Source organism: Bos javanicus, chromosome 17 (genome assembly GCF_032452875.1).
Source record: "Bos javanicus breed banteng chromosome 17, ARS-OSU_banteng_1.0, whole genome shotgun sequence".
NCBI lineage: Eukaryota > Metazoa > Chordata > Mammalia > Artiodactyla > Bovidae > Bos > Bos javanicus.
Genome location: NC_083884.1, coordinates 19,305,475 through 19,332,506, shown reverse-complemented (window position 1 = coordinate 19,332,506; position 27,032 = coordinate 19,305,475). Strand labels below are relative to the sequence as shown.

General features: G+C 45.0%; 1 non-coding gene and 1 pseudogene across 1 annotated transcript; one reads left to right on the top strand and one right to left on the bottom strand.

Moving 5' to 3' along the window:
• The window catches only part of LOC133229269 (large ribosomal subunit protein eL32-like), a 132,772-nt pseudogene that overhangs the window by 98,378 nt on the left and 7,362 nt on the right, over positions 1-27,032 (bottom strand).
• On the top strand, positions 20,822-20,931 carry LOC133229322 (U6 spliceosomal RNA). The gene has a single exon (XR_009730546.1). It is a non-coding gene; the product is annotated as a U6 spliceosomal RNA (small nuclear RNA).

Genomic DNA, 27,032 nt, shown 5'->3' with positions numbered 1-27,032 from the left:
AGAGACAATTGGTCTCTTTTTCTCAAAAGCCACTGCCTCTGCAGCATCCGCCACCAGCCTCCACTGGTCCTTCCCTTCTGTCATCAGATATCCTTATGCTTCTCCTCTATGGAAAATGCCCCCAAGGCTGGGTATCGGGTGACGTGGGCTCCAGCCTCTGCTCTTCCATGACTTGTGTCACTGGCAAGGCTGCTAGGAGCATCATTTCTCCTCATGCTGTTTCCATGACTTGACTTTGCTACTGCCCGCAGATATAACCTTACTTTCATCCTTTCTTTAACTGCCAAATCTCCACTACCTTTGTATACTCTTCTCTCAAACATCTTACAGACAGCCTTCTCATCCAGCCCACCCCTGATCCTTAAAGATCATCCAATCCAACCTTTTTGCCAAGTCTGATAGTCTATAAGGACTTCTAATCCTTTGAACATTTTGTATATGTCTGACATGACAGAGGAAACCCTCTTTCTGAGCTCCCCAACATTTTCTGTTCCCCTCTGCCTGAACTCTGTCTGGTCCTGCCTGTCTGTGATCCTGATCCCACCTATTGGCTTTAGTCATAGCGAAGAGCCGGACACGACTGAGCAACTTCACTTTCACTTTTCACTTTCATGCACTGGAGAAGAAAATGGCAACCCACTCCAGTGTTCTTGCCTGGAGAATCCCAGGGACGGGGGAGCCTGGTGGGCTGCCGTCTATGGGGTCGCACAGAGTTGGACATGACTAAAGAGACTTAGCAGCAGCAGCAGAGCAGCAGTAATATGTCTGAGGGCTTCAGAGAGGAGGAGACAAAGTTCTCCAATCCAATAGTCCCCACCACCTTCCTACACAGAGATCTCCTCTACATCAAATATGTAATTGAAAAGTCATCTCTCTGGGTTAAAACCCAAGACTGTACACTAATTCATCACCTATTAATAAGAAAATAATTTCATAGATAATTAAATGTTACCTCAGAAATCAGAAAGTAACATGTTAAAAAATGCAATATAAAATGAGTCCATTTTGAGGCATGACAATTGTTGTCCGGATAGACCAAAATGAAATCATGCTCAAGAAACTAAATATATTTTAATACCTATAGAAGCACTATTCACATAATTAAAGCAATATAAACATTTCCATAATTGAGAACTGGCAAGGTGATATCCTAACTCCCCAGAACTCTGATTAAAGATGACAAATTTGATGCCCTGCCCCCAAGAGAGTCAAAGCTCTACAGTAAGGAGGATTCTGGGAAAATTATCAATATTTGTCTATGTAGCTCCTGAAATAATGTATTTTATTGTCATAAATGTGAGAGAACACAAGAAACTACAGTCCATGTCCTATAATAAAACATAATGGAAAAGAAAAAAAAAGAAATATGAGAGAATTTTCCTTTTCTACTAAATGTTGTGGTATTCTTTTAACTATCTTCCCCTGCTCTAACCAGGGAAAACTAGTCACAGGTTTCTGCTGAGACCACAAAGACCTGATGCTTTTTCCCAAAATACTTCCTTTCACACATGCTCTGCAGGGAACAGTAAACCCTGGATCACCGATAAAGTCTGAGAGCCTCACCCTAATGATTAGCTCACTACCTTTTAGACTTGTTGGCACTGTGTTTGGGGGTTTTTTTAATTAATTTATTTATTTTAATTGGAGGCTAATTACTTTACAATATTGTGGTGGGTTTTGCCATACACTGACATGAATCAGCCATGGGTGTACATGTGTCCCCCATCCTGAACCCCCCTCCCACCTACCTCCCCATCTCATCCCTCAGGGTTGTCCCAGTGCACTGGCTTTGAGAGCCCTGTTTCATGCATCGAACTTGGACTGGCGATCTATTTCACACATGGTAATAGACATGTTTCAATGCTATTCTCCCAAATCATCCCACCCTTGCCTTCACCCACAGAGTCCAAAAGTCTGTTCTTTGTATCTGTGTCTCTTTTGCTGTCTCACATATAGAGTCATCATTACCATCTTTCTGAATTCCATATATATGCATTAATACACTGTACTGGTGTTTTTCTTTCTGGCTTACTTCACTCTGTATAATCAGCTCCAGTTTCCTCCACCTCATTAGAACTGATTCAAATCTGTTCTTTTTAATGGCTGAGTGATACTCCATTGTGTATATGTACCACACTTTCTTACCCATCCGTCTGCCGATGGGCACCCAGGCTGCTCCCGTGTCCTGGCGATTGTAAACAGTGGCACTGTGCTTTTTATAAAGCAACTGAGTGTTTATTTCTCAGAGTCCACTCCCTAATTTTTGCAGCTTCCTAAGATGCTTCTTTCCTGCAGTCCCAGAATCTAGATCAGTGGGTAGGAAATAAATTGTCTAGATACTGTATGTGAAAGTGGCCATGGTTAAATTTCTCTTTTCTCTGCCAGAAAGATGTACTCTGGTACCAAATTAATAAGATTACACCTCCACTCTGGGGCAAAGTGCCACCTTTAATCATCTCCAGAAGGGGAACACCTGACCTTCCACTTGTTGGGTTCAGGAACAACAGGAGAAAGATCATTAAATGGTGTCAGAACCAAAAATAGCTTGTCTCTGAAGACCTTCTCCTCATGAAGTACCCTAGGACTCAAAGCAAAGCATACCCAGCTGCTATTCCACGGACAGGAAGAAGAAAAATTGAAAACCCCTAGCGAACTGTGCAACTCATGCCAATATCAGAACCACACAGCATTTGCAGGTAATATCCCTTATCTTGTACTCTGACATCATGAAATGAAATTCTAGGACAGTGTGGATTTGACTGTGAGGTGATTCGTAGGTTGTCTCTTTATGAACCTGACTGGCTGTGTGGTAGGAGAAAGCAAGCTGTGGTTGGAGGGAAAAAAGAGACTCTTGCCCTGCTACTCGAAAAGTCTGCCATGAACAGGGTCTGAAGATAGGAAACGTGTGCCTAAAGGAGATATTTAGTTCTTCTCTCCATGAAAAATGATACCCGATTCTTTACCTACATGAACAGATACCTTCCTCGAGAAACCATAGAGCAGGAGTTCTTAACTGCCGTCTCTCAGGAGTTGACAAAGTACAGCCCACAGGCCAAGTACAGCCCACTGCCTATTTTTCTAAATAAAGTTTTATTGGAACACAGTCATGCATATTCATTTCCATATTCTCTATGGCTGCTTTCTTGACACGATGGCAGAGGTGAGTATTTGCAATAGAACTCTTACATCATGCAAAGTCCTAGGTATTAACTATTTGATCCTTTATAAATGAAATCTACTGACCCTGCCCTATATCCTCTATAGCAAAGTTTAAGATAATTCTCATAATGGCCAATGTTTATCAAACTTTTCAGCATGCAGTGCAGTTACACACGTACCATGAAATAATCTCCATGGTAGTGCTATGAAGTAAGTATTTTGCTTTTCTCATTTTAAAAGTAAAGGACTCAAGGCTTAAAGAACTAAACAGATCCCAGAACTAGGAAGTGAAGGCAGGATTCGAAGCCTATCAGCCTGACTCCAGTGCCCACTCTCTTTACATGTAAACAGTATTTCCTCTAATATAATAAGAACAGCTACCATTTGCTATGTGTTTCCTGTACACTAGCTTTTGCACATACTGTTTTTAAAGCTCACCACTGCCTATGTTTGTACTTTCCAAAGATCAGGGAACAGGAACCCAGACTGGTTAAACAATTTACCTAAGATCAGACAGGTAGGAGTAAAAGAGTAAAGGATCCAGATGCCATACTTCTTCAAATATATGCCACCTCATAACAGAAAAGCATTGAAGAGACTATATAATAAGCATTAGAAACAATGGGGCTTTCTAATTCTGTCTAGAAAGACTGTGGTTCCCCACACTCAGGTACCAGCCCTCACTTTGTCATTAGTTGTCTGGGTGTTACTTGGCACATCACTTAACCCTTTCAGGTCTCAGTTTCCTTGTTGTTGGCATAAGGAGAAAGCAAAGATTGGATGCTCTCTGAGATCTTCCAGCTCAAATATGCTCTAAACGCCCCATTCTGTCCCCTCACAGAGTTATGGTCACTTTTGCTCTGTATGTGTGTGGTCCTGGTAATTGCAAACCATCAGAACCAGTCACCTGTTTGATTTAAAGCTCCTCCCTTGGGATAATCTCTCATTATGGATCTTAATTGCTTTCCCTTCAAGGGAGAGAAGCTGAACTCAAGTCAACTCCAGTAGTCCCTTATCATCATAGGGTGGCTCAGGAAAATAGCTGCTTCCCTGGAATACCAAAAGGACCCCAGACATTAATGACTCTTGCTCCTTTTTCATTCATTTCCTTGTTTCTGAGTTGGGGAATTTTGGCTAATTTATTAAACAGCCAGTAAGATCTAAATCCTGAGGACCTGGATGGATCAAAATAGTAAATGTACATTGAATATTATGTGATTGTTTTCTTGTACTATAATATGTTAAATCACTACCATCAATCTAGCAAGTTAAAATAGTAAAACTTATAGTTGTTCATAAAAGGTAGGACTTTTCCAATTAGTTGTTTTATCTATATCTTATTTCCTAATCCTATTATCTTTCCTGTGGGTGTGAAGAGGAACTAAAAAGCCTCTTGATGAAGGTGAAAGAGGAGAGTGAAAAAGTTGGCTTATAACTCAACATTCAGAAAACGAAGATCACGGCATCTGGTCCCATCACTTCATGGGAAATAGATGGGGAACAGTGGAAACAGTGGCAGACTTTATTTTGGGGGGCCCCAAAATCACTGCAGATGGTGACTGCAGCCATGAAATTAAAAGATGCTTACTCCCTGGAAGAAAAGTTATGACCAACCTAGACAGCATATTCAAAAGCAGAGACATTACTTTGCCAACAAAGGTCCGTCTAGTCAAGGCTATGGTTTTTCCTGTGGTCATGTATGGATGTGAGAGTTGGACTGTGAAGAAGGCTGAGCGCCAAAGAATTGATGCTTTTGAACTGTGGTGTTGGAGAAGACTCTTGAGAGTCCCTTGGACTGCGAGGAGATCCAACCAGTCCATTCTGAAGGAGATCAGTCCTGGGATTTCTTTGGAAGGAATGATGCTAAAGCTGAAACTCCAGTACTTTGGCCACCTCATGCGAAGAGTTGACTCATTGGAAAAGACTCTGATGCTGGGAGGGATTGGGGTCAGGAGGAGAAGGGGACGACAGAGGATGAGATGGCTGGATGGCATCACTGACTCAATGGACGTGAGTCTGAGTGAACTCCAGGAGTTGGTGATGGACAGGGAGGCCTGGTGTGCTGCAATTCTCAGGGTCGCAAAGAGTCGGACACGACTGAGTGACTGAAATGAACTGAACTGAACTGACTGAAGTCACCATACAGAAGCCTTCATCATGTTAAAAGTGGCTTCCCTAGTACTCCCTTGGTAGTCCAGTGGTTAAGACTCCACACTTCCCATGCTTGAGGTGCAGGTTTCATCCCTGGCCGGGGAACTAAGATCGCACATGCTGCACAGCATGACCGAAAATTAATAAAAATAAAAACAGTTTCCTAAGCAAAACCTGAGTTCTAAAACCTGCCATATAGAGTTTCTCAAATGATGCCTCTTCTCTGCCCGAATGCCTTCGTTTTGACTGGTGGTAAAACTTCAGGGAATACTTCTGTTTAGTTTACTTCTTTAAATGACTTGGTTTTTTAAAAAGCGGGGGTGGGGGGGAGCCATCTTGCCAGTGATCCCTCTAAGCCTTTTTAATTGCAAAATTCTTTTTTATGGTGTCACTGACCTAGCTTTAGCAGAGTTCATTTCAGAAATGTGCTGAAGTGGGTACCAGCATTGACAGTAGAGGCTGAGAAATGTTTCAAGTATCACAACTCTACATTTTTCTCCTGTCTGTGGGTTCAGGGATTCATCCTGTCTGAATCATGTCTGCCCTTTGTTTATGCATGAATAAGATATTTTAGACACTTGAGGACAAAGCATAGACACTAGCCCTTCCTGGAAAAATAAGACCTAGACCTCAGCTCAGGGTGAGAACACAGACTGTCCCCAGGGCCAACTAATTTCCAAATGTGAATAAAGATACATTGGTTAGCAAGCTTCTCCAATTCTCCTATTGACCCCTAACCTTTAGCAAGACAAAAATGTCACATATAATGGATCCTAAAATTAATGGCACATTTTACTTTTCAGTTGATCAGATCAGCGAGAGTGAGGTCAATGTCTTACCTCCTCAAGATAAGAGGTTGTCATTTTGAGTACATTTAACAGCATCACAGACACTGGGTCTCAGAAAACATTAGATAGCTTAGGAGATCAGAATATGGATCCAAAAAAAAAAAGAAAACCTGCAAAAAGCCATTCAGCCTCATTCCCTAACCCTTGATAGGGCCACACCAAAAGCCTCCTGTTGCTGTATCACTTAGGAAAGCCTCTTCTTTGCCAGGCTTGGCTCGTTCATTTACTAGATAACCATTTACTAAGGACCTGCTATTTACAAAACACTATTCTAGGCACTAGGGCTTCCCAGGTGGCTCAGTGGTATAAAGAATCCTCCTGTCAAGGCAGGGGACACCGGTTCAATCCCTGGGTCAGGAAGATCCCCTAGAGGAGGAAATGGCAACCCACTCCAGTATTCTTACCTGGAGAATCCCATGGACAGAGGAGCCTAGTAGGCCACAGTCCATGGGTCACAAAGAGTCAGACACGACTGAGCACACATTTCATGGAACACAATCCTAGGCACTGGGCATGCTCTGAACACAACAAAGTCCATATTGTAATAGATCTTATTAATACATTCTGGTAAAAGAGACACAACAGGTTTCCCAACCTGGGGATCCTGCAAAAGGACTGACAACGCCCAGGGAATTTGATTTTGGGAGCCAGTGGGATTTGATTATAGAACTTCCATAGGACTGGGAAAACAGACTCTTGGAGGGCACAAACAAAACCTTGTGTGTACCAGGAACCAGGAGAAAGGAGCAGTGTCCCCACAAGAGACTGAGCCAGACTTGCCTGTGAGTGTCCAGGAGTCTCCAGTGGTGGCGTGCGTCGACAGTGGCCTGCTGTGGGGTCAGGGGCACTGAATACAACAGTGCATGCGCAAGTCCTTTTGAGGGAGGTCGCCATTATAGTCATTACCCCTACCATAATTTGGCCTCTGGCCAAACAACAGGGAGGGAACACAAGCCAGCCCATCAACAGAAAATTGGACTAAAGATTTGCTGAGCATGGCCACGCCCATCTGAACAAGACCTAGTTTTCCCCACAGTCAGTCTCTCCCATCAGGGAGCTTCCATAAGCCTCCCATCCTTATCCATCAGAGGGCAGATGGAATGAAAGCCACAATCACACAAGAGAAGATTAACCAAACTGATCACATGGGTCACTCCTTGTCTAACTCAATGAAACTATAAGCCATGCCATGTAGAGCCACCCAAGATGGATGGTCATAGTTGAGAGTTCTGACAAAATATGGCCCACTAGAGAAGGGAATGGCAAACACCTTCAGTATTGTTCCTGTGAGAACCCCATGAACAGTATAAAAAGGCAAAAAGATAGGACACTGAAAGATGAACTTCCCAGGTCAGTATATGCCCAATATGCTACAGGACAAGAGTGGAGAAATAACTCCAGAAAGAATGAAGAGATGGAGTCAAAGCAAAAACAACGCCCAGTTGTGGGTGTGACTGGTAATGGAAGTAAAGTTTGATGCTGTAAAGAACATATTGCTTAGGAACCTGGAATGTTAGGTCCATGAATCAAGGTAAAAGGAAGTGGTCAAACAGGAGTTGGAAAGAGTGAACATCGAAATTTTAGGAATCAGTGAACTAAAATGGACTGGAATGGGTGAATATAATTCAGATGACCATTATATCTACTACTGTGGACAAGAATCCCTTAGAAGAAATGAAGTAGCCCTCATAGTCAACAAGAGTCCAAAATGCAGTACTTCAGTGCAATCTCAAAAATGACAGAATAATCTCTGTTCGTTTCCAAGGCAAAACATTCAACATCACAGTAATCCAAGTCTATGCCCCAACCACTAATGCTGAAGAAGCTGAAGTTGAAAGGTTCTATGATGACCTACTTCTAGAACTAACACCAAAAAAAGATGTCCTTTTCATCATAAGAAACGAATGCAAAAGTAGGAAGTCAAGAAATACTTGGAGTAACATGCAAGTTTGGCCTTGGAGTACAAAATGACGCAGGGCAAAAGCTAACAGAGTTTTGCCAAGAAAACGCACTGGTCATAGCAAACACCCTCTCCCAACAAGACCAGAGCTGACTCTACACGTGGATATTACCAGATTGTCAATACCGAAATGAGATTGATTATATTCTTTGCAAACAAAGATAGAGAAGCTCTATACCATCAGCAAAAACAAGACTGGGAGCTGACTGTGGCTCAGATCATGAACTCCTTAGTGCCAAATTCAGACTTAAATTGAAGAAAATAAGGACAAACACTAGACCATCCAGGTGTGACCTAAATCAAATGCTTCATGATGATACAGAAGAAGTGACAGACAGACTCAAGATATTAGATCTGATAGAGTGTCTGAAGAGCTATGGATGGAGGTTCATGGCATTGTACAGGAGGCAGTGATCAAGACTATCCCCAAGAAAAAGAAATGCAAAAAGTTAAAATGGTTGTCTGATGAGGCCTTACAAATAGCTGAGAAAAGAAGAGAAGTGAAAGGCAAAGGAGAAAAGGAAAGATATACCCATCTGAATGCAGAGTTCCAAAGAATAGCAAGGAGAGATAAGAAAGCATTGCTCAGCAATCAGTGCAAAGAAATAGAGGAAAACAATAGAATGGGAAAGACTAGAGATCTCTTTCAGACAATTAGAGATACCAAGGGAATATTTCATGCAAAGATAAGCACAATAAAGGATAGAAATGGTATGGACCTAACAGAAGCAGAAGATATTAAGAAGAGGTGGCAAGAATACACAGAAGAACTATACAGAAAAGATCTTCATGACCCAGATAACCACGATGGTGTGATCACTCACCTAGAGCCAGACATCCTGGAGTGCAAAGTCAAGTGGGCCTTAGGAAGCATTACTACGAACAAAGCTAGTGGAAGTGATGGAATTCCAGTTGAGCTATTTCAAATCCTAAATGTTGATGCTGTTAAATTGCTGCACTCAATACGCCAGGAAATTTGGAAAACTCAGCAGTGGCCACAGGACTGGAAAAGACCAGTTTTCATTTCAGTCCCAAAGAAAGTCATTGCCAAAGAATATTCAAGCTACCATACAATTGCACTCATCTCACATGCTAGGAAAGTAATGCTCAAAATTCTCCAAGCCAGGCTTCTACAGTAGGTCACCTGAGAAATTCCAGATGTTCAAGCTGGATTTAGAAAAGGCAGAGGAACCAGAGATCAAATTGCCAACAGCCGTTGGATCATAGAAAAAGCAAGAGAGTTCCAGAAAAACATCTACTTCTGCTTTATTGACTACACCAAAGTTGTTGACTGTGTGGATCACACCAAACAGTGGAAAATTCTTAAAGAGATGGGAATACCAGACCACCTTACCTGCTTCCTGCAAAACCTGTATGCAGGTCAAGAAGCAACAGTTATAACCAGACATGGAACATCAGACTGGTTCCAAATTGGGAAAGGAGTATGTCAAGGCTGTATATTGTCACCCTGCTTATTTAACTTATATGCAGAGTACATCATGCAAAATGCCAGGCTGGATGAAGCACAAGCTGGAATCAAGATTGCCGGGAGAAATATCAATCACCTCAGATATGCAGATGACACCACCCTTATGGTAGAAAGCAAAGAGGAACTAAGGAGGCTTTTCATGAAAATGAAAGAAGAGAGTGAAAAACCTGGCTTAAAGCTCAACATTCAAAAAACTAAGATCATGGCATCCAGTCCCATCACTTCATGACAAATAGATGGGGAAACAATGGAAACAGTGAGAGACTATTTTCTTGGGCTCCAAAATCCCTGTAAATGGTGACTGCAGCCATGAAATTAAAAGACGCTTGCTCCTTGGAAGAAAAGCTATGGCCAGCCTAGACAACATATTAAAAAGCAGAGATGTTACTTTGCTGACAAAGGTCTGTGTAGTCAAACCTATGGTTTTTCCAGGAGTCATGTATGGATGTGAGAGTTAAACCATAGAGAAAACTGAGTGCTGAAGAACTGATGCTTTTGAACTTTGGTGTTGGAGAAGACTCTTGAGAGTCCCCTGGACTGCAAGGAGATCAAACAATTCCATCCTAAAGGAAATCAACCCTGAAGATTCACTGCAACGACTGATGCTGAAGCTGAAGATCCAATACTTTGGCCACCTGATGCAAAGAACTGGCTCATTGGAAAAGACCCTGATACTGGGAAGGATTAAAGGCAAGAGAAGGAGGGGACAACAGAAGATGAGATGGGTGGATGCCATCACTGACTCGAAGGACATAGGTTTAAACAAGCTCCAGGAGTTGGTGATGAACAGGGAAGCCTGGCGTGCTGCAGCCCATAGGGTCACAAAGAGTCAGACACGACTGAGCAACTGAACAGAACTGAGTAAAAGAGACAGGCAATAAACAAATACACAAGAAAAAAATGCATGGTAGTGGTTAGTGCTAATTGGAGATAAAATAGGATAATATAATACTTCATAGTTTAATTACTAAGTATGGTCAACTCTTTGGGGACCCCAAACTATAGCCAGCCAGGCTCCTTTGTCAATGGGATTTCCCAAGCAAGAATACTGGAGTGAGTTGCCATTTCCTTCTCCAGGGCATTTTTCCAACCCAGGAACTGAACCCGTGTCTCCTGCCTCTCCTGCATTGGCAGGCAGATTCTTTACCACTGAGCCACAAGGGAAGCCCAATCAATATAATACTAGACTACTTTCATTTGCTTTAGTCAAAAAAGATTCTCTGAGGAGTTGACTTTTGGGTTGAAACCAGAATAAAAATGATGACGTCCTGGGAAGACCTTGGTTAGGGGAAGAAGAGTCTGGACACAGAGAACTCACAAATGCAAAGGTCCTAAGGTGGAAGAGAACTTGAAGTTTTCCAGACACAGCAAAAGCAGAGTGAGGGAGAGGAAGAGAAGTGTAAGATGAGCTCATACAGGTTGGCAGAGGCCAGATTTCATAAGGTCCTGAGGACTTCATTGAAAAGCTTCATTTGACATAACTATCATGGGCAGCTATTAAAGGTTTTTAATAAAGCGGGATTCGTGACCAATTTTTTTTTTTTTTAAGGTGCCCTAGCTGTTGGGAGAGGAGTGGATTTTGGAAGGCAAAAATGAATGCAAGGGAATGGCTTACCAGGTGACGGCAGGGGCCCAAGTGAGAGATAATGGAGGCTTTTACTGGGTGGTACTTAGAGAGGAAGCAGAGAAATAGAAATTTCAGAGAAATGTTATGGAGCTAGAATGGCCAGATTTGCTGATGGATTTGATGTGGGGAATGAGGGAGTCACGAACACCGCTGCAATCTGGGGCCGCTCAAACACATGAAACCCATTTGCTCCTGTGGCATCTGAGATTGTGATGTTTCAGTCAAACGGTGCCAGATGCATAACCAATTGCCCTGTAGAGGTGAAATACACCAGAGGACACTGGTATATTTTATGAATTATCATTACAGAAATCATCACTGTTCTGATTTTCTCCTACAGAGCAATTTTGCTCCTTGGAGAGCCTCTCTGAGCTTGCCCACCTAAGAGTCTTATTCTTAACTTACACAAAAAGAGCGCATTTCTTCGTTTTGCTCTGGTAGCCAGGGGGCACGTGAAATAGAGAGTGGGCCTGGGATCCTGTGCTTTGTTAAAGTGAAGGGAAAATCAGCACCAGGAACATTAGCCGTGGCAGTACACAGGATTGCTCAACGGTGTATGAAAAGAAAAACCAGTCATCTGAATTGAATTTTCAGCTGGAGCCTAAGAAACCAAATTTAATCATCCACCTAAAATTATCACACAAGTCAGTACTTCCTCCCCTCTCCTTGCAAAGGGAGACCGATGCTTTATTTTTCAGTCAAGCAGGTGGCCTTGAGGCAGCTTACCAGCTGGTTGAAATCTAAATACTTTCACCAAGACAAAAGCCAGTAACATGATTGATTATCTTCTCATTGTAGAAGAGAGCCTCCCCAGCCAACCAGCGTGCAGAACTGCGATCAGATTATCACTGAACAAAACTAGACTCGGAGCTGATAAACAAAGCTGCCCAAACCACACGCCCTGATTGGCTGAGGCTTCATCTACCAGCTCAATTCCATTTAACGCATTGATTTCTAACAAGGTTCAGTTAGTTTCTTAGTTGTTAAGCCCTGGCTTTCTTTTTTCAGGCCCTGAATAGGTATCCACACTCGCAGTCAATCATTTCAATATGTCTGCCTCAGGGTTGGAATTGGTCTGGCCCCCAGAGGGAACGCTCTTCCTCTAAACCTCTCAGAAGTATAGACTTGTAAGCAGCAGACAGATTCCTCCCAGACTCCCTTCTATGTCTTCTGGGAGTGAAAAAAACACCTTGTGTACATCCCATTTAATTGGAAGCCCACAATTAAGATCCTATCTGACCATGGTGTGTTCTCCTGCATCCTAAGCACCTAAAGAACAGAATGTCCAATGGCTGATCCAGGGCATCACACCTGCGTTCTTTGTACCAAGAACCACCAGGTAAGGGTAGGGTGAGCCCAAACTACCTCAAGGAGGTGGCACTCCCAAATCTCAGTGGGTCTCCTGCCTCTGTGCTGAAATTCTCCTGGACGTCTTCAATGTCGTCTGATCTCAAGCCCAGCAGGAATAGGAAAATTGAGACTAACAGAGACTCTATCATAATACACAGTTGAACAAAGGTTTCAAATATCACTTGCTCCTTGAGACTTACCAAGCCTATCACTACCTCAAATTCCTTATTGGTAAGATGAAAAGGAAAGTCACAAAATAAAACACTAGACAGAGGGGGTGTAAGAAAGAAATTAACCTTCTCCTGAATGGAAATTCCACTCAAGGGTCAGAATAACTTTCTAACACCTTGTAATATAACCGTGCCCCTTATTCCTAAGAAAATCAGAGGATGTCCTCTACTCTTCCAACAATCTTCTTTTTTCTTCTTTGTGATTGCCAGTGTTATGGTTTGTAATGCTTGCTACTAGCCTTGGTATTTGCACTTAAGAAAAAAAGCCCTTGTAGACAGAAGTTGTCATAGAGGCAAAAGAAGCCAAGTGCCCATTCCCCTAAAACCTCCCTCCGCAAGCTCAGGGTGAAAACCAAGGGCTTCTTGCAGCAGCACATAAATCTTTCCCCTCCCAGCTCAAGCAGGTCATTTTCCTCCTCAAAACCAAACATCAGACTTGTCAAAAATGTTTCCTTATTGATCAGACAGAGACAGAATATTGATGTTAGAGAGATATTTGCTGAACTAGGCTCTGGTTTCTGGGAAAAGCTGAAACTGTAATGGTGCCCCTGACCGCGAGGATTCTAACAGAGGCTCTGTCACGGTGGGGGCTGCACTGTTACAGGCACTACCCCCAGGGCAAGAATACCAGCCATCAGGCAACCTACAGGGGCGGAGGGCAGAAAGCCACGTGTCAGCTTGGCGCCCCTCCCCCCAACCCGGTTCGTGTTGCGGTGAAACCCCAGGCAAACCAGAGCTGCTTTCCCTCTAAGCTTTTAGAGAGAAGCACAGAAGCATCTTGAGAGAGATTTAATAGCAGCGGCAGGAGAGAAAGTCTATTTTCCGAGGAATCGGAGAAGCCTCGGCTCCACCCGGAGGGTCCCTGCAGAGCCCTCTCCCCTCTCCCTCCTCCCCCTCCTCCCCCCAACTCCCCAGGCCCCAGGCTTCTCCCCAGTCCGGCAGCAACGGTGGGCATCTTTAAAGTGTCTCCTCCCTCGGGGTGATCCAAGCTCAGTTAGGGGTCTGTTTACAGGACAGGGAAGGTAGAGAACAGACGGTCTGTGGTTCTTTTCCACATTAATAATATTCTTTATATTCGGTGGCTTTTTTATTTTTATGAGAGAAATAAATAAGGAAGAAGGAGAGAGGGAGAGAAAGAGAAGGAAGGGAGGGAGCAAGGAGGATTTTTTTCCGAATTTTTTCTTTTGTATTGGAGTATAGCCGATTAACCAGAGAAGACAATGGCACCCCACTCCGGTACTCTTGCCTGGAAAATCCCATGGACGGAGGAGCCTGGAAGGCTGCAGTCCATGGGGTTTTGAAGAGTCGGACGCAACTGATCGATTTCACTTTCACTTTTCACTTTCATGCACTGGAGAAGGAAGTGGCAACCCACTCCAGTGTCCTTGCCTGGAGAATCCCATGGACTGAGGAGCCTGGTGGGCTTGTGGTGCATGGGGTCACTAGGAGTCGGACATGACTGAGCGACTTCACTTTCACTTTTCACTTTCATGCATTGGAGAAGGAAATGGCAACCCACTCCAGTGTCCTTGCCTGGAGAATCCCAGGGACTGGGGAGCCTGGTAGGCTGCCATCTTTGGGGTCGCACAGAGTCGGACACGACTGAAGCGACTTAGCAGCAGCAGCATAGCCGATTAACAATGTTGTGATAGTTTCAAGTGGACAGCTAAGGGACTCAGCCATACATATACTTAGATCCATTCTTCCCCAAATTCCCTTCCCATCCAGGCTGCCACATAACACTGAGCAGAGTTCCCTGTGCTATACAGTAGATTCTTGGTTACGCACTTTAAATATAGCAGTGTGTACATGTGTGCTCAGTCGCTTCAGTCATGTCCGACTTTTTGTGACCCTATAGACTGTAGCCTGCCAGGCTCCTCTGTCCATGGGATTCTCCAGGCAGGAATACTGGAGTGGGTTGTCATGCCCTCCTCCAGGGAATCTTCCCAACCCAGGGATCAAACCCACAACCCTTACATCTCCTGCATTGGCAAGTGGGTTCTTTACAACTACCGCAACCTAGGGAGCCTAGCAGTGTGTACATGCCATCTTAAACTCCCTATCTATCCCAAGAAGGGAGATTTTGAAAGAGGTTAGAGGACACCTTTTTAATATTTATTTATTTATTTATTTAGCTGTGCGGGGTCTTGGTTGCCACGTATGGGAGCTTTAGTTGAAGCATGTGGGATCTAGTTCCCCAGCCAAGGATTGAACCTGAGCGCCCTGCATTGGGAGCATAGAGTCTTAACCACTGGACCACGAGGGAAGTCCCAGAGGACACTTTTTAAATCAAAAGAAGTGACAATGAGTATGCTGATACATCATCAAGCACAGCCCCGGTGGGCACCAAGTGAAAGAGTGAGGGTCCTCATCGCAGAGGGGTCACACGGCAGCAGCAGGGGTGGGGAGGATTACCTCCCAGAATTGCCTGAGCAGCTTTCCCAAAATACAATTCTCCTCCTCCCCCTAGAGAGTCTAAGGGTGATCTAACAGCTCACAATTCAGAGAAATGTCCAAGATGTGTTAAGTGAAAAAGACACGATGCAGAACAGTCTGTGTAGTAAGAGCCCGTTTTTGAAAATAACACAGACATAATTACGTGTCTTATTTGCCTGTTATTATGTGCCTAGAATAACATGGAAGAACATATGACTAATGGAAACATCTCTAAGGGATGGTGTTGTGAGGGGCTTTCACTCTTAAATTATCCATATGGGGTATTTCAAATGTATTAATCGGCATGTGTTCCTCCCTCTAACTAGACTCACAAAACCCTTTGCTGGTACACTGGCATGAGCCGCACATGATAGAACAAGAAACTGAGGCAAGTGCTTGATTTCAGGCAGGAAGATTCTGGCATATGCTAACAGAACAAAAGTTTAAGGCTGAGCAAGACTGGGTGAAAAGGCTCCGCAGGCCAAGCAGAAGATGCAAGACACCACCAGGGATTCAGAGGACAGGCTGCAAGCCCCACCCGAAAAGGTCGGCTGACTGAATTTCTCTTGGCTTCGGAAAGCGGCACCCTGACTGCGCCCGCCTGGCAGGGTGCAGGCGGCGGACAATGGCGGAGCTCTCTTCTCCTTGCCCCACAGTGAGGCCCACCCATGGCTGAGGTTGGCTTGTCACTTAGAGATGTCCACCTCGAAGTGACACTGATCTACACCCCAAGTCTCCTCAGCACCGCCCCACACCTGCCTCCCCACCCACCTCCTGAGGAAGGTGGCATCTATTCCAAGAACACATCTCCAAGCCACTGCCTGACCCCAGATCATGCAAGATATGAGCCTGGAGGCTGGTTACAACATAGGAGGGGAGGCCTGCTCTGGACAAGGATGGAACTAGATGGAGCAAGTGTGAACTCAAGGAGCCAAGATGGCAGTGGAAATCCACCACCCCTATTCTGTGAGCCTTTCACAGCATCTCCATTTTACACCACATGCAGGGACTCCCTCTATCATGAGAAACAGGTTTTGAAAGAATCCAGTGTGACTCAACATTCACTTTTCTCAAACCTGAACTCAAATTTAGCTCTTAAGACATTCTTCCCATCAACTTTGTATAGGGCAATTAAATGTCTAGTTAGTGCTCTGAAGACACCTTTCCCCCTCTGCAGGTAAACAAGCCAGTGTGCACATACACACACACCACACACACATACCACATACACATCACACACAAATCACACTACACACCACATACACACACAACCCACATGCCACACACACCACATACATAACACACACACAGAGTTGTGCTCAATCACTCAATCGTGTCTGACTCTTTGCAACCCCATGACTGTAACCCACCAGACTCCTCTGTCCATGGGATTTTCCAGGCAAGAATACCGGAGTGGGGTTGCCATTTCCTTCTCCAGGGGATCTTTCCAACCAAGGGATGGAACCAGCTTGTCCTGCTTGGCAGGCAGATTCTTTACCACTAAGCCACCTGGGAAGCCCTCACACACACACACACAAAGCACACACATACCTCACACACACACACACACACCCCTCATGTAGTCCCTCTCCCTTCCATTTGCACAACCAGGCTGCAATATTATGCCTGGAATACTCACCCTTCCACCCCTCTCATTGCCTTAGTTATTAAATGTTGACTGAAATTCTCTTGGCTTCTGAAAGCAGCAGCGCTGTTTGATAGTCACTTGATGTGCTCTTGTGTGCCCTCACCCCATGTGAATTGGGCAGCAGTGTTGAGGGCGATTAGTATTCACCCCACAGTCACAGCCCACGACTCACCATTGCCCACTGCCTCTGCTACAAGATTGGAAATTAATTGCCTCCTACCAAAGATTATCACTCGCTAATAATCCTGGACTCTCAACACTGTTTCCAGAATGTACACTTTCATACTGGAAATGGCTTTTTACCATTTCCTGGTAGTGGCTGTAACAAGACTCCATCAGTCTCCATAGACTGGCAGATAACGATGATGCTAACAAGTGACATCTGCACAGAATGTTATAGTTGACAGAGATCTCATCACACTTGGTTTTCACTTGTTGCTGTTCACTCAGTTGGGTCCAACTCTTTGTGACTCCATGGACTGAAGCATGCCAGGCTTCCCTGCCCTTCACTGTCTCCCAGAGCTTTGCTCAAACTCATGTCCACTGAGTGGATGATGCCATCCAACCATGACATCCTCTATTACCCCCTTCTCCTCCTGCCTTCAATCCTTCCCAGCATCAGGGTCTTTTCCAGTGAGTCAGCTCTTCACATCAGGTGGCCAAAGTATTGGAGCTGCAGCTTCAGAATCAGTCCTAAATGCTAAAAGTTTTCACTTACAGAATCTCATTCAGTCCCTGAGAAATGAGATAGTAGAATAAGACTCCCTCTGCCTCCATCTCTACTGAGATGACAAAAAAAAAAAGGTACCTGACATGAAGATGCTTGGGACAGACCTCTCTCAGCAAATTCACAGAGATGTCCCCAGCACCTCTTCTACAACTCCTGATCCCTGGTTACTATAAGGATGTGAAAAGAGGGTAGAGAGGAGCAAGAGTTTTATAACGGGTTGGGATGAGAATACACAGCCTATCTTCTGAGATAGCCACACTGCTGCAAATCCTGTGCACCTTCACCAAACCCCTGTGGAATACAGGAGGTGCTGCCCCAGAGCAGAAGGGGACTCCGGGGACCAGCAGAAGTCTTCCCTCTGTCCTTGCCTTCTGACTAGAATAAGTAACTCTCAGAAGAAAGAGTGGCTTAAGTGCCATCTGCCCTGCATTCAGCTTGCTTCCTGGGTGTGCCAGCCATCGGAAGGTCAGAAGGTCGAAGGGAATTGACCTTGGAGAGAGGAAGAACCAGAAGCCAGCTCTGCACCCTCCCAGCTGGGTCTCTGGCGAGAGGAGGAGCCAGGAGCCAGCTCCGCCCCCTCCCCGCTGGGTCTCTGGCGAGAGGAGGAGCCAGGAGCCAGCTCCGCCCCCTCCCCGCTGGGTCTCTGGCGGGAGGAGGAGCCAGGAGCCAGATTTGCCCCCTCCCCGCTGGGTCTCTGGCATCAGCAGCTGGGGAGGAGGAAGGAGTTCTGGTTCTGCTGTGTTCGCATCCCAGCTTCCAGGACTCATCTGTTGGGAGGCACATGGTACGTCCCCCAGCCTTGCCCTGCAGTTCCACATCACTGAATGGCTATGGATGCAGCCCAAGGAGACAGAACTGTTCCTCATTTGAAGGTCAGGACCGTGATTTACCTTATCTTGGAAGGGAAAGAAAAAACCTCTTTGTCTGGAGAAGAAGGGCATGGAAGAGAAGGGGATGGAAGGACGGGCAGGGAGGTAAGAAGTCTTCTGGAGTATCAAAGAGAAACCCAAAGCCTAGAACATACCCATCTGCTTCCTTATATTGTTCTGTTTCTTTTAAATGGTTTTGTTTGGTAACACCATGTGGCAGGCAGGATCTTAGTTCCCAGACCAAGGATCGAACCTATTCCCCTTACAGTGGAAGTGGAGTCTTAACCACTGGACCCCACCAGGGAAGTCCTGTACTGTTCTATTTCTGAAAATGAAGTTTGACCACAAAACACACTAGTGGGAGAAGAAACACTTCTCTTACCTCATTAAGAGTTTCCACTTTGTTTCTCTCAGAGTCAAAATCAGTGAACAGTGCGAAGAAATAAAGGAAAACAATAGAATGGGAAAGACTAGAGATCTCTTCAAGAAAATTAGAGATACCAAGGGACTATTTCGTGCAAAGATAAGCACAATAAAGAACAGAAACAATATGGACCTAACAGAAGCAGAAGATATTAAGAAGAGGTGGCAAGAATACACAGAAGAACTATACAAAAAAGATCTTCATGTCCCAGTAACCACAATCGTGTGATCACTCACCTAGAGTTGGCTGGAATGTGAAGTCAAGTGGGCCTTAGGAAGTATCACTACGAACAAAGCTAGTGGAGGTGATGGAATTCCAGCTGAGCTATGTCAAATCCTAAAAGATGATGCTGTGAAAGTGCCACACTCATTATGTCAGCATATTTGGAAAACTCAGCAGTGGCCACAGGACTGGAAAAGGTCAGTTTTTATTCCAATCCCAAAGAAAGACAATGCAAAAGAATGTTCAAACTACCACACAATTGCATTCATCTCACATGCCAGCAAAGTACTGCTCAAAATTTTCCAAGCCAGGCTTCAAAAGTACATGAACTGAGAACTTCCAGATGTTCAAGCTGTATTTAGAAAAGGCAGAGGAACCCGAGATCAAATTGCCACCATCTGTTGGATCATAGAAAAAGCAAAAGAATTCCATAAAAACATCTGCTTCATGGACTACTTTGACTGTGTGGATCACAACAAAATGTGGGAAATTTTAGAGATGGGAATACCAGACCACCTTACCTGCTTCCTGCAAAACCTGTAGGCAGGTCAAAAAGCAATGGTTAGAACCAGACATGGAACAACGGACTGGTTCCAAAATGGAAAAGGAGTACGTCAAGGCTGTATATTGTCACCTGCTTGTTTAACTTATGTGCAGAGTACATCATGTGAAATGCCAGGCTGGAGGAAGCACAAGCTAGAATCAAGATGGCCGGGAGAAATATCAATCACCTCAGATATGCAGATGACACCACCCTTATGGTAGAAAGCAAGAGGAACTAAAGAGCCTCTTCATGAAAATGAAGAGGAAAGTGAAAAAGCTGGCTTAAAACTCAACATTCAAAAAAGAAGATCATGTCATCCGGTCCCATCACTTCATGGCAAATAGACGGGGAAACAATGACAGACTTTATTTTCTTGGGCTCCAGAATCACTGCAAATGGTGACTGCAGTCATGAAATTAAAAGACGCTTGCTCCTTGGAAGAAAAGCTATGGCCAACCTAGACAACATATTAAAAAGCAGAGACGTTACTTTGCTGACAAAGGTCTGTGTAGTCAAAGCTATGCTTTTTCCAGGAATCATGTATGGATGTGAGAGTTGTACCATAGAGAAAGCTGAGTGCCAAATAATTGATGCTTTTGAACTTTGGTGTTGGAGAAGACTCTTGAGAGTCCCCTGAACTGCAAGGAGATCAAACCAGTCAATCTTGAAAGAAATCCTAAAGGAAATCAACCCTGAATATCCATCGGAAGGACTGATGCTGAAGCTGAAGCTCCAATACTTTGGCCACCTGAGGCAAAGAGACAACTTATTGGAAAAGACCCTGATGCTGGAAAGATCGAAGGCAGGAGGAGAAAGGGACGACAGAGGACAATATAGTTGGATGATATCACTGACTCAATGGACATGAGTTTGAGCAAGCTCCGGGAGTTGGTGATGGACAGGGAAGCCTGGCATGCTGCAGTCCATGGGGTCACAAAGAGTCAGACACGACTGAGCTACTGAACAACAACAACACATGGACCTGCACTAAACATGGGATGGTTAATTCACATTATGGAAACCAGGAAAACACCATCAAACGCTGGAAAAGAAAAATATTGCCTGAGAAAATACCTCTTATTTATGATACATAGTAAAAACAAACAAACAAATCTGTTAAAAATAATTGTTCCAGTGCTTGCTTTGGCAGCACATACACTAAAATTGCAATAATACAGAGAAGTTTAACATGGTCCCTACACAAGAATGACACACAAATTCGTGAAGCATTGATCCATATTTTTAGACAATAAGCTCCTACTGTGTAGCACAGGGAACCATACCCAATACCCTGTAATAAACCACAGGAAAACCACATGGAAAAGAACGTGAAGAAGAATATACACGTATAACCAAATCACTTTGCTGTACAGCAGAAACTAATACAACACTGTAAATCAACTATACTTCAATAAAAATAATAACTGTGCTTACATTGAATTTTGAGAACCTCGGTTGATTTCTCTGAAAGGCAGCAGGTTGTCCCCATTTTTGTCATGGAGATTCAGTGATTTTATCCTTCTTTTTCCAACCATAAGCTCACAAGGTCTCTAGGTAAGTTTCTGACTCTGCAGGGGTCGGTCCAGAAGCAGATTTTGGAATGTGAGATGTACAAAATGTAGGACTTAACATGTTCTCTCCATGGAGGCCCTGAGCCAGATCTGCGTGCCCTTCTTTAACAGAGCAAGTAGATTGAGATGCCAGGCGCGAGGCACGCGAGGAGAGAGATCCAAGACCACCTACCCTAGTCCAGGTCCAAGAAATCCATCTAGAGAATGAACTGGGAATCTGTAACAGGTAGGAATTTCAAAGGAATTGCAACACAACACCAAAGTTAGTTTGAAGTGTGTGGATTTTTTGGTTTCGGTTTTGGTTTTTTACCTCATCTCACATTGTGCATGTGATAAATAATCAACACATAAAGACTCGACCAATAAGGTACCAAAAGGTGCATCATAATCAGGAAATTTCAGCCCTTTTTGTTGTGTGGCACTGCTTCCAGAAAGGACCCATATTAAGAATAAGCTGAGATGTCAGTGAATATATTGTGCTGGGTTTTCAGATGGATTCTGCTGTTGATTCTCTCATTTGGCTTTTTTTTCAAGTTCTGCCACTCCTCTAACCCAGGTAACATGGAAAGCTATAGGCTGGGAAGAGTCAAGGCAAAAAAGAAATGTATTTCTATCCTACCAGTATTTTATTCTTAAACTCACTCTCTGGTAAATACTTTTTAAATGGAAGAAATTAGTCTCTGCTTTTCCCTTAACTTCCCTTCCAAAAATGAAGGAGCTTTTCTGTAAACTTGCCTCTTTAACCTGCAGATTCTGTCTCAGTGGATCAATGAGAAAACGGTTTTGACAAGTCAAATGTTCATTTTTAGGGGAAAAATAACCTTCCCTATCCAGGCTGCCGAGACTATGGCTTATGTGTTCTCAGCCCCTCAAGCTATCAATCGGCATCTCGCCACAGACATTGCCCGGATGTCTTGGTCAGCACACATTAAAGGCTTAGTTTTGCAGGCTTCCTAAGAAAGAGATTTAACATTAGCACATGTTAGATGTTAAGGAACATCCTTCTCCATTGAAAGAGAAATTTTATTTCTCAGGGAGAAAAAAATACAACATGTAGTCACTAGGATGCATTATGAACCTGTTATTGCGTGTGGGATTTATGATCAAGGTCTCTCTCTTCTACAAGGATTCTTCAGCTAAGGGCGGAATTACAGATTTAAGGGCCCACCCGAAAATGTTCCACGGACCTTTAGCGCCATCTAGTGTATATAGCCTGTCAGTTCTAGCAAATGTTTTCCTCTTGGAATTTGAGGCGCATGAGAGGCTCTGGCAGTGAAGGTTCAGACTCTAAACAGGCTTGGCAGAGGGCAGAGTTGGCCGACACGGGAACTGTTGTGCCTCAGTACCCTGTGCTGGGTACATGGCATTTCCCCATACATTCCGGAGAGGGAGCTGCACCCGGATCTTAACGGCAATTTGAAAGGAGCCATTTTCAAAGCAACCTGGAAAGAGCTTTTGTTCTCTCTGCTTAGTCACCTGCTTGGAGCACCCCATCTGGAACGCACAGGGTGTGTGTGTGGCGGGGAGGGAGCAGCACGAAAATGCTCGGGGCTTGTGCTGAGCTCTGCAGTGCCAACTGGCATCAGGAAGGGACATATGCAAAAATCACACCCCGCGTGGCCTCTAAATTTAGATAAGCTGTCAACATCGTGCACTGGAGGGACCTTCTTTCTCCACGCTCTGGTTTAAAGGCTTAAAAACAGAAGCCAAGTTTAGCCCGTTGGAAAGCACAGGCGGTTCACGGTGCTGTCCAGAAGGATGGCGACTAGCCGCTTCTCGATGGAATGTGAGGGAGAACCCACCAGCCTCGCAGAGGCAGCGACTTGGGTTCGGTGCCCTCGCCCTCCTCAACCCTGCACGTGCCAGCAGACACCAGTCAGAGGCGTGGGAGAGGTCCTCCGAGCTTTTTCTTCTGCCCCCTCCACCCTTCAGGAGCCAGGAAACTTGTAAAGACAAAACACGTCAGCATAGAGGGAAACCCAGATTCTATTGCATCCAGCAAGTCTGCATTCCCGGAGGAGAGAGGGTGACTGGAGATAGGGAAAAGGCACCATCAACCCCATGAGGCTGAAATGGCCAGGACCCATCTGTCTTACTAATGTTCTCTAGAGCCAGCCAGCGGCTGGGGATGCATCTCAAGACGATGTCAATCATTTCTACTCACCTCCACCCTGGAATGGAATCATCTCCACTCACCTCCAGACTAGCAATCCAGCCGTCGTTGCTCCCTTTTTTTTTCCCCTGCCCTATTTATCCTTATTGCCCTATTTTTTGAATTAGTTTTACTTGCCAGTAGGGAATTTAAAATGTGGGTAGGACAGAAATACGCTTTCTGGATTCCCTTGTCTATTTAATCCCTGAGCAGAATGTGTGCCTCACCATCAAAAAGATATCAGTGTCCTCATTAACCCCCTTCCTGCAAAGTAGAGCTATAAATAGTATCTGCCCCATTGGGTTATTGTGGGAATTAAGTGTGTTCATGCATGCACAACATTTGCCACAGAGTCTAGGCTCCGGATCAACTCCAGCTATCGTCACTACATTCCAGCAAGTAAAATGAGCAAGGCTCGGGAGCCAGAAGACATGATTTGCTCTTCAAAAATTCTTTTTGTGTGTTTCATGACTCTGTTCTCAGGAAACGCGAGAGTCTTCTTTCAAAGACCTCAAGCTCCTTAAGGAAGAGATGGCATTAACAGGTTCTCCATGGGATTCTGCAGCTTCTAAATTCCATCCACACCTCCAGAGACAAAGAGAATTTGAATGGGAAGATGTGGACCCTTACTGCCAACAGGCGCCTGGGGGCACCTCCTTGATGATCATAAAAAAAAGGCCTCGGGGACTCTTCAGAGAAGAGGGCCCCACCATCAGCAGCTGTGATCACCTGTCGTGGAATTTCTGAAAACCCTTAGGAAGCATTATAGATGCATGCTTCAACTTCCAGGGCAGACTTGGAATTTTAATTCAATGAAAACTATCTGAACAGTCCACTCAGGAGAAAGATTGACATACTGCGGGTGGGAAAACACTAGTTCATTATTCATCCTTACTGAGAAGACAAGTAATTTCAGCCTGACGAGACAAAAATGAGGAGAGACAGACAGAGCGAGCAGGTGAGACCAAGGGAAAGAGAAGCAGGTGGATGGACAGGCCGAGGGATGGATGGATATATACGTACATATATGGAATGATAGGGCTTCCCTGGTGGCTCAGTCAGTAAAGAATCTGCCTGCAGTGCAGGAGACTGGATTCGACCCCTGGGTCAGGAAGATCCCCTGGTGGGGGGCATGGCAACCCACTCCAGTATTCTGGCCGGGAGAATCCCATGGACAGAGGAGCCTGGCGGGCTACAGTCCATGAAGTCACACAGAGTCAGACTCGACTGAGCGGCTTCACTTTCACTTCATTTGTGGAATGGCACAGACATACAAGTACACACACACACACACGCAGACCCGCAGGCCACTGAAGGAGGCAGAATGGGAGACGCACCCGAGAAATGCAATGGCATCCCAGATTCCAGTCTGCACATTGCCCCTTCAAAAGCTCACTGAGAAGTTCGGTCATGATCCTATCCTTATCCCAGTGCTCTTGGGAAACCTTGCCATTACCTCTTACATTACAATTACAATTGCCGTACCTGCTCATTCACTCGGGAAAATATCAAGCTCTCTTTTCCTTTTGTGGAACAGAGGCTACCGTGAAGGCACTTTTCTTTTTCTGAGACTTTTTTTCAAATAGTTTTTTTTTTTTTTTCCTTCTTCTGCTACGATTCCAAAGATTTTCTTTGAGCCCACAATGGAAAGCACAAAGAGGCATTCAGCTCAGCCTGCAAGATTGCTAGAAAACCCTTCATATCCCTCGAAAATTAGAGAGGCAGCCGCACTCATCAGCAAGGGTGTATAAATTTGGAAGGAGTGATTTTATAGAATCAGACCATTTGAGAACGAGGAAAAGCGTTAGTCCACACTCCTCGTCTCGAAGATGAGGGGACAGAGGACGAATTTGGGATATAATCTTTGACTACTCACTGCCTCGTTTTTTCTCATCTGCAGAGCAGAAGAATGAGAGTGTGGTGTCTAAATTAACAGCAAGTTGATATTCAGGGCTGTGCTTCTATTAAAGAACCAGGGTTGTCTCTTTTGAAAGCCTGAGCCCAGGCTGCCTTCTCCATGCCCCTGAACAGGAGCAACTCTTTTCCCATGCAGCCCCAGCCCCAGGCCTCCTTCACCCCAAGAAGTAAATGCAGGGAGATGTCCTGGCCAGTCCCAGGCCACCTGGTGGTTACAATTCTGTGTTATTTACTCCAAGATCACATGAAACACACACCTGTGGTGGGAAATATTTAATGCAGATGTTGGGAAGCAGCTCTGCCAAAATTGTCAGAAAAGCGCATGTGAGGAAATTACCTCCTGGTCCCTCGGTGGGGATTACGTCTTTTATAGTCTCCGTATTTTGAAGTATTTTCTTTTTTAAAGATGCAATTGTCAAAGACCACTCCTTTGAGAGCAAGGGGAAGGGAGGAGCAGAGAGAGAAGAAAACAGAGGAAGTAACACAAGACAGGGCCCCCCACCCACAAGAACCTGAGTTGGGGGATCTGGACCCTTCCACTCTGCTCCATGGGGAGCTGTGAACCAGAGGCCCAGCTGGGGAGGACAGGAGCTTGGTGTGAGGAGAAACTCCAGGGAACCTTTGGAAGGAGGGAGGGGGCGTAAAGCTGTGGTCCCCAAACTTTTTGGCACCAGGGACCAGTTTCATGGAAGACAAGTTTTCCAGGGACCTTGGGGTTGGGGGTAGTTTGGGGGAGGATTCGAGCACATGACATTTTTGTTTCTATCATTATTACATCATCAGATCATCAGGCTCTAGATCCCAGAGGCTGGGGACCCCTGACATAAATGATGTAGATGCCTGCAAAGCAAGCCAGGCTCTCCCAGTGGGGCCAGGCTGTATCCGAGGGGGAGGGTCTATGGGCTTAAAGTGGCAGAAAAGGATTCTAACATTCAACCAACGTCAAATCAGCCTTAAGGACTGGGCTGCTGCTGCTACTGCTGCTAAGTCGATTCAGTCGTGTCCGACTCTGTGCAACCCCATGGACGGCAGCCCATCAGGCTCTTCTGTCCATGGGATTCTCCAGGCAAGAACACTGGAGTGAGTTGCCATTTTCTTCTCCAGTGCATGAAAGTGAAAAGTGAAAGTGAAGTCGCTCAGTCATGTCCAACTCTTAGTGACCCCATGGACTGCAGCCTACCAGGCTCCTCCATCCATGGGATTTTCCAGGCAACAGTACTGGAGTGGGGTGCCATTGCCTTCTCCCAAGGACTGGGCAGTGATGAGCAACTAGCAAGCACAGCAGGGCAGAGAAAGCAGGCCACAGAAGAGAGGAGGCCTTCCAGGGGCCGGGGTCTTCCCAGAGGGCTAAATGAGGAAATGCTAAAGGAGCTGTAAGTGCCAGTGTAGGACGGGCCAGACCTCTCTAGAGGAGAAAGGCAAGTGAGGGTTATTTGGACCAGAGTCTGCAAGATCATCACAGGAGGGAGGAGGGAGCTGGAAATTGGTAAGGAAAGATGGGCTTCGAGGAGCGTGTGCTCCACTCCCCACTCTCCAAAGAGAGGTGTCGGTGGGTCTTCAATATTAATGGGGCCTCAGGGGCTACAGCATGGAGCTTTCAGCGGGGCAGTAAATAGGGTTATTTCTTTTTGAAATCGCTCACATCTTAGAGGGAAGACAGCCTGCAGGTGTTCCCTCCCAACTACCCCCATCCTAGAAGTGGCCC